We start from the raw sequence: 9,772 nt of genomic DNA, 5'->3' as shown, positions 1-9,772 counted from the left end.
AAAAAAAAAAAAATAATAATAATAATAATAATAATTTGAGAAGAGCCATAATAATAATAATAATGATAATAATAATAAAAAATCTTCAATAGAGATTGGTAGTATGACCAAACATTTATTTCATGATAATGATGTACAGTTATATATCACAGTGTTGTTTTTATTTCATTTTATTCAGTTCAACACAAACATTTTGATTGTGATTTCCTAAATTACTATCTCCATTATTTTTGGAATTTTCACATACATGTTTATGTAATAAAAACAAAAGCAAAAACAGGAACATACTCTATGAATAATACAGTATGTATCTGTATAAAAATGAGAACAATTATATAATTCTTGAAATAACAGCCGCATTCTTAATTTTACAGAGTTTTGCATACAATTTAAAATGACGTGATGTGAAAAAACTCTTTTATATATATATTTCCCAGTGTATTCTGAAAATATATTCATATATTTAAAATATGTATCATTTAAATATATTGTAAAAATATACCAAAAAATGCCCAAGAAATATTTATATAAAAAATATGTTTTGAAATATATTTATATAAATTTTTGCCATCTTTAAAAAAAAAAAAAAAAAAAAAAAAAATATATATATATATATATATAGTATTTATACATTTAAAAATTTACAAAAATGGCAAAAAACATATTTCTAGAAAACATATTTATATTTAATATATTTTAGTAGTAGAAAATATATTTACTTTTGAAAATATATTTTAAATATATAAATATATATTTTAAAAGCATTTAAACAATATATGTTGACCTCTATATTTCATTCCAGGAAAATGCATTTTCTTGCCGTTGAAATACATTGAGAAATATATATTTGGTATATGAAGGTTGAAATTAAATATATTTACTATTTCAAAAATATATTTAATTGAGCTTCACAGTTTTCAACATATATTTAGCATATATTTAAAATACATTTTGGCCACAAAAAAACAAAACAAAAAAACATATGGATTAAAAGTTGCATCTAAGAAATAATACAGAAATTGAATAATCAAATGTAAAATAAAACACTGCATAATTTTTAAATGTATGAAATAAATATAGACTGGTCCTTATTGAAGCTTCTAGTCACGAGCAGTAAGTGATTATTAATGAAAATGAAGGAAAATCCAAAGCTGTGATTGAACTGATTCACGGACATCAGAATCAGAATCAGCTTAATTCACCAAGTGTGTGCAAACACACGAGGAATTTGCTGTGTTTTTTTAAGGAGCTCTTCCTCGTGTGTTTGTGTATTGATGAGAAGAGACCCAGGCAGACAAAGTCTTTCTGTAAAAGTGTAGTTTATTAAAAATCAGTTATCATAAATATTAAAATACATAAGTGAATAAACTGATCAAATATGGAATGAATATATGAAAAGATCATAAAAAGATAATAAAACATTATATATTCCCACACACCACGCATCATGTCGACAGAAAAGCTTGATAAAAATTAAACTAAATAGTTTCTTTGTATTTTTTATCTCAAGTCCTTCAGATAATAATCACTCTACAGGCTTTCATAGACAACCTAGGAGTAGTTTTTCACGTTTCCGTACAAGCTGTTCACTCACTGGCAATGAAAAGTGATTAATACATGAAAATGCTTATAGCCGCTTTAAAAAATTAATTTTACCCAGAGAAATAGAGGTAATGTCACTCGTCAGCTAGAAGCAAATTAATAAATTCAGGAGCAGCACAGTGATTTGATAATTGCTCTGTTCTTCTGTCCAGTAATGACCTTCAGTGAGCAATATCTGACTGGATATATTTCAGCACAGAGCACCAAAGGAGCCTCTTTTATAGGTTTTTGTTTGTTTGTTTTTTAACTGGATCCGAACATGGGTGGATTAAGATTAATCCTCCTATGAATCCAAAAACCAATTCTTGAATAATATGAGAATTAAATTATATATCTTTTAAGTATTTTTTTACTTTTTTTATATATATACAAAATACAGTCTCTCAAATTACGAATGACATCTGATAATGTTCTGTGTGGCCAAATACACATTTAAAAACACTCAAAAGTAATTAAATACATATTAAATTACATTTAAAGTAGAATTTTAGAATAACAGAAAAGTAATCAAAAATGTCATAATGTTTTCACATGAGATGACTTTTAAACAACATCGAAGTTTCTGAATTCTATATTAGTGAAGTGAGTGAAGTGACATTCAGCCAAGTATGGTGACCCATACTCGGAATTCGTGCTCTGCATTTAACCCATCCAACGTGCACACACACACACAGCAGTGAACACACACACACACACACACAGCAGTGAACACACACACACACACACACACACACACACACACACACACACACACACACAGCAGTGAACACACACACACACAGCAGTGAACACACACACACACACAGCAGTGAACACACACACAGCAGTGAACACACACACGCACACACAGCAGTGAACACATACACACACACACACAGCAGTGAACACACACACACACACACACACAGCAGTGAACACACACACACACACACACACACAGCAGTGAACACACACACACACAGCAGTGAACACACACACACACACACACAGTGAACACACACACACACACACACAGCAGTGAACACACACACACCGTGAACACACACCCGGAGCAGTTGGGGGTTCGGTGGCTTGCTCAAGGGCACCTCAGTCGTGGTATTGAGGGTGGAGAGAGCGCTGGACATTCACTCCCCCCACCTACAATCCCTGCCGGCCGGAGACTCGAACCCGCAACCTTTGGATTACGAGTCTGACTCTCTAACCATTAGGCCACGACTTCCCCGTATAATAATACAACGCTCAGTTTTGTAAAGAAACTTTTATTCGAAAAATAAGTTGCGGGGCCTGCCGTTTTTTAGTTGATATCTGGGGGCTTGCAATGAAAGAGTGTGAGAGTTTGGTCCCAGCATACACCAGTTCCTCCATTTTCTGTGAGAAGCTTAGAAGTGGAGATGCTGGGGAGAGTGATAGTGTATCTGGTGAGCAGGGCTCTGGCTCTGGCGTTTCCGGTGACTGTGAGATGTCATTCTGGCTTCCCTGGCTGTTTTCCAGAAAGTCGTCCTTTGGTGCTGAGTCTTGGAGCTGTTGTAGTACGTCACAGTCTGCATGTGATGAGCTCTGTGGGCAACCACATGTTGACTCAAAAGCTGACATGAAGTCCTGTGGTCACTCATATACTGTCCAGGTGTGTGTGTGCCATTCAGGCCAAGTAGATTGGCACACACCACTGAAGGATGACGGAGGGAGAAACAGATATTGTCCTTAAGCACTCTTGCACCGAGTCTGTTTGGGTGGAGGCCATCTAGTCTAAACAGTTCTCTATGGCTCTATGGCTCCTTTTATACTGCAGGTTCTTTGTAGCCATGTATTCAGCCCAAGCAACCGTGAGATCATGTTAGTTCCCCTTGCTGGGAGTGGTCCACTGATGAACGACTGAACTTCAGGTCTTTGAAGTGTTCACTGAAATCCTTCTTAAGGAGTTCTGACTGCTCTTCCCCACATGGATGATGACTTGATTTGCAGTCTTGTGCTTCATCAGAATGTCCCGAAGTTCCTTGTTCACATCAGAGACAGTCGGCAGCTGTGTTTTCCCTTCTCTGGAATGTTAGTCTTTCCTTGCTAGTTTTCTCGTGTTTGATACCTACCCGTGTTTCCTGGATTAACCCCTTGCCTTGCTGTTCGGACTTTGTTTGCACCTTGTTTGGATTATTGCTGTGTACCTGGATTATCTCTCTTTGCCCTGCCCCTGTTGGATATTGTTCGCCAATCTAAGACCCACGCTTGCCTTAGGACTACTCTTTGTCTATAATATAAGTTGCCATATATATTCCTGTTTGCCAATATTTGACCCATGCTTGTTTCCGACCACTCCTTTTACAGTTTTTTCTGAATGCTTAAGCGCTAATCGTGATTCTTGTAGCACAATTTCTAAAACTATTAATACACATAGCAAAACCACTCACTGAGTTTGCAAAACTAAAAGCACAAACACTGCTTTGCACTCAGTTTGCAATTTTGTAACACACACTTTGCAAAACAGTAGGTACAATTCACTGCACAACACTCTTTTTGCAGAACTTTAAACACAACTCACTGCTTACACTCAATTACCAAATTTCCAACACACTCCTAGCAAAATTATACACATGTATGGCTATCATTAACACTATTTTGCCAACTGTCTGGCACACTTACACATGTGAAAACTGTTTTAGATAATTACTTCACTTTGCAATCAGCCTAAGCACTATAAGTAAGCCACAGGTAAGCTGTTTGTGTGGAGTACAATGGAAGGAGCAGTAAGAGTGAGAAGAGTGAGAATCAGAGGAGGCCGAGGAGGCCGAGGGAGAGGACGTGGAGGTGAAGAAGCGAGAGGGTTAGAGGATGTTAGAGGAAGAGGAGAAGGAGGAGCAAGAAGAGGACGAGGAGGGGAAAGAGGAAGGGTAAGAAGAGTAAGAAATAGAATAACTGATGACATCAGAGCTACAATAGTGGACCATGTCATCAACCATGGGATGACCCTGAGGGAAGCTGGCCAACGGGTTCAGCCTAATTTGAGCCGCTACACTGTGGCAAGCATCATTAGGACATTTCGAAATGAGAATCGGTAAGTACTTTGTAGCACTGCCATACTCTAATGAGAAACACAACAGTACCATACATGCAAAAATACTGAAATTGTTACTTTACAGAATTGCTAGACGTCCAGATGTTGGGGGCAGAGGAAGAATGTTCACTCCAGAGCAAGAGACCCATATAGTGAACATGGTGATTGCCAATAATGCAATAAGACTGCGCGAAATACAGCAGCGCATAATTGATAATGACACCATCTTTCAAAATATACACAGTGTAAGCATTTCTGCACTAAGTCGTGTACTTGCACGCCACAGAATAAGAATGAAGCAAATTTACAGAGTTCCTTTCGAGAGAAACACAGAACGTATAAAGCAACTGCGATATGACTATGTGCAGGTAAGCTATAGTGTCATTGGTGCATACTGTAGTGCTGTGCATGGGCCTGATGTGTTGCAATTGTCTTGTCTTGTCCAGAGAGTGATGGAACTAGAAGCAGATGCCATGGGACATGAGCTACTTTTTGTAGATGAGGCCGGTTTTAACCTCAGTAAAACCAGGAGACGTGGCAGGAACATTATTGGACACCGTGCCATCATCAATGTCCCAGGACAACGTGGTGGTAACATAACCATGTGTGCAGCTATAAGCCAAAATGGTGTTGTTCACCATCATGCAACCATAGGCCCATACAACACTGCACACATTATTGCATTCCTGGACACCTTACATGACATGCTCACTGTTCAGAGACCAGAGCATACCCGATATGTCATCATATGGGACAATGTTAGTTTCCATAGGGCTGCTTTGGTCCGCAACTGGTTTACAGACCACCCATCCTTCATGGCACTCAACCTCCCTCCATACTCTCCATTCTTAAATCCCATCGAGGAGTTCTTCTCTGCCTGGCGCTGGAAAGTGTACGACCGTCATCCTCATCAACAGGTAGCCCTTTTACAGGCAATGGAGGAGGCATGTGGAGATATTGACCAGGCATCATGTCAGGCCTGGATACGGCATTCAAGGAGATATTTTCCCCGGTGCCTTGGACTGGAGGATATCGCATGCGATGTGGACGAAATTTTGTGGCCGGACCCAGAAAGACGACATGATGTAGGCTGATTGTCTTTTTTTTTTTTTTGTGAAATTACTATTTTGTGTTCTGACTTTGTCTTGGTTTTGATGAGTGTGAATAAACACCAATACTTGAAGTTTGGATCCTTGTATGCTTACATGACACTATGACAAAAGTATGACCTCAAATTGACATCTGTACACAGAGAAAGCAAAAGCCAGATGTGTTTTGTATTCTTGCCATCAGTGTGTAGTTGGCACATTGTGTGCTTAGTAGATGATGGCTTGTGTTTACTGTTTGATACGAAAACACCATTTTTACGAAGGTGTGAAGAGTTAATCTAGCTGTGTTCGCTTTTGCAAGAGAACTACAATGTTTTGATAATTGGGTGAAAGGTTTTCTTATTTGTGTGTAGAGTTTTGCAAAAATAGCCAATAGTTACAAAAATATGTGCTTAAGCATTCAGAAAAAACTGTAATAAAGCCTTACAAATGGATGCCCATGGCTCACGTGTCGTTACAATACTATTGTAAACATCAATTTAATTATGTACTGGTATTACCTTATGAACTGTGATTTCATTATATAGGTTGCCACAGTGTGTTCATAATGTAATACATTTGTAACCTATTGTAACACATAATGTAACCTATTACATTATGTGAAAAAAATATTACATAAAAAAATTATTACATTATGAGCTCAAAATTTTATTATGTTTTGAGAAAATTATTACATTATGAACATTTTATTACAATAATAATGTAATACTTATTACATTGTGCAATTTTTTCATTATGATTAAAATGTATAGCTTTATTTTCAGCTTTATTTTCAGTGAGAGCGATCACTAATATATCCACAGAGGAATTGTCAATAAATTGTTTGGAAACCAAACAAAAATCAATTCAAGACTAAGAGCCTAATTTATCTTTCCATATCAATTCAATCACTAAGAAAAGATAGTACAAAAATCCGTGTATCATTCGTCCTTTCCATTTTCAATTGATAAATGAAAATCAAAAAATGAAATTCTGATTGTTTTTTTTGTTATTTGATTTTGAATCAGAAACGAAAAATGAAAATTGTCTTGTATTTCATATTTTAAAATTTCGTTTTGGATCAAAAATACAAAATTGAAAAGGGGTCCGCACAACAGAATCTGTTTTTAATATTTAATTGCTGGGTTGTGCGTCACCCGGAAATTGTTAGTTTTTGCTAGCTACTGTTTCAGTGAGCTAGCAAGCAGGCGGCCCCTCACGACTCACGAGCCATTTCCAACCATTCATCAAACATGGAGAGTTATGTGCTGTTCAGGGGAACAAAACGGCTGACTCTAAAAGAAGAAGACATGACAACTGAAAAAATAAGCAGGATCTTCCAGGTAATGGACTCTTATGTAGCTTCCCTAAATATTTTTGTCTTAAATTGCACGTGTTCTGTACTTTAAACCACGCAACATGTGCAGAAATTTGTTTTTAATTAGGCTACTTCGTACTTTTTTAAAGGTTCGTCCACTCAGTCTTTATATTACCGATGATTCCAATGTGGCCGTATTTCCGGCAAGTGATGGGCACTTCAGCACTTGTGACCTGATGTTAAGGGGTCATTACGAAGTGCATGGGGAGAGCTGTGATGCCGAGGAGGTACCCGGGCCCGTACCATACAACCCCACCCGCTTCTCCTTCCACCGACCGCCGAGTGCAGCTGCGGGCTCAGCGGCGAGACCTTCTTCAAGAGCTACGGTGGCAAAGGCATACCAAAGGTGACTGTTGTAGATTAGATACTTTAATTATCTTGAAAGAAGTTAAGATGTGCAGCAGCTTGTACACATAAAAACGCAGAGACACAAATACTAAAAAAATATATTTTGAAAATACGTCTGTAACGTTAGTTCCATGTCAGCAATCTCCTCCTGTGATGCATTAAAAGGCTTGATGGCCCTGAGAACAACAGATCTTCTTAGATTAACTCTCAAAACAAAGGATAGTGGCCACAATCATTGTGAGGATGGATTGATACCCTTGGCATGCCCTTATCTTGCCTAGCATGTATTCATATGTGACTGCTGCATTTGCAAACAAATTTGTAATTTCTTGTAATTGCGACAATTACTCAACTACGTATTGTGATAGAAGTGTTCAAAGTATTTGCTGCCCTTAAAGTATCAATACTGCTTTAATAACAGCCATCTTTGAAAAATATTTAACAAAGCAATGTGGATAACTCCACTATAAATCAATGCCCTGTATCCAAACAGTGTTAGTAAATAAAATAAAATGGTCTTAATATAAAAGTTGTGGCCAAAATTGCAGTGAACTGGCCACCGTCAACACTATCAAACTATTATGTGCATATGATTGGATCAGATTAATACGAGTTTATGAATGTGTATGTAGCATTTTCCTGCTATAGAAATGAAAGATTACAGTTTTTAACTACTTGACATATTCCTGGATTGTCCCAAGAAATTTGTGATTTTTTTTTTTTTTTTTGTAGTTCAACTAAAATAATTTTTGCTTTCAGGACCATCTTCATTGCTGACCTTGTGGATGGAAAATTAGAAACAAGCCGAGCCCTGACGGTGAGGTTCTCTGAATTTGAGGCTTCTGTCATGGGAATCACCAGTAAAGTGAATGAGGCCCTCGAACAAGAGGACTCCGTCATCCTTACTGATGGACAGGGTAACAAAATCTTGGAAACAGAAGGAACCAGAGGTAAGTTTGATTATTTATAGCCATAAGGTTTTAAGAAAAACTAAAATACGAAAAACATACTTAATGTACAAATAATCTACTTCACTTGCAGGATCAGCATTTTGGAAGCAAAATGCAAGGAAAGTCTTGGCTGTGAAGGAGGAGGATTTCTTGCAGTTACAAGGAAATAAGAAAAGGAGGCTGAGGTATATAAACTGTATTTTCATTACTGTCTGACCAACTTTTTGCCTGGCTTGCTTACTTCTGTCAGCTGCATGTGTGCAGTATATTAGGATATTCTAAGTGAGGACTTGCATAATTATGATACATTTCGCCAAAATAAGCCCTTTCTGCTATTTCCATTGCAATTAGTTGGGATCACTATTGTTCGTCTGCTTTAATTTAGATGAGTTTGGGTGACAGATCAATGTAAGTTGCAACAATACTTATTACATTTAGAATTGTTAATATAAAATGACAATTAACATGACAACAGGACTAACAAACTTGCAGATTTTATTTAAACAAGGGAAATAACTTTGAGAGAACAAATTGCAATGTATTTTGCTTCTTTTTTTTCAGTCGACGAGAAGATAATGGCCTTGATGCTGTGTTTGATAAAATTGAGGAGGTGGTCCTGGCATCACAAGGACTTCAGGAGGTGTCAACAACAATGAAGGAGCTGATGGAGCTAGCCAGTTCCAACCGCAGAGTTTCCCTGGCAGCAGCTGAAGCAGCAACTATTAAAGATGCCTTTGCTTGTGTTGTCTGTAAAGGTAATTAAAAACAATCTTCTACATTTACATTTAGCTGATGCTTTTATCCAAAGCGACTTACAATTGCTATATATGTCAGAGGTCGCACGCCTCTGGAGCAACTAGGGGTTAAGTGTCTTGCTCAGGGACACATTGGTGTCTCACAGTGGATTCGAACCCGGGTCTCTCACACCAAAGGCATGTGTCTAATCCACTGCGCCATCACCACCCATTCTACATGCAGATTTTAGTGCAACTCATACACTGAAGTTCATGAAGAATATAGACCAACACTAATCAAATCAAATCAAATCAAACTTAATTTAAGAAGCACTTTTCATACAAAGATTGCAACTCAAAGTGCGTTCCTGATTAAAATAACCCCACATAAACCACATTCCCATCCCTCCCCCATAGATCAGGTACACCCCCTCCCCGTGACTCAGCTCCCATACAAATACATACTTAAGAGCAACAGTAAAAAAGGACTTGGGCTGGGTTCAGATGAGACAGGTAACGTAAAGAAATGCATCAACGGAGCCATCTACCCTGGCAGCAGCAGATTAACCGCAGCAGCCGAGGCACCGACACAGGGCACCCAGGGGAGGGAGAGCAGAGACCCTGAC

Source organism: Barbus barbus (assembly GCF_936440315.1).
Source record: "Barbus barbus genome assembly, chromosome: 4".
NCBI classification, from domain to species: domain Eukaryota; kingdom Metazoa; phylum Chordata; class Actinopteri; order Cypriniformes; family Cyprinidae; genus Barbus; species Barbus barbus.
This window is presented reverse-complemented; position numbering follows the sequence as displayed.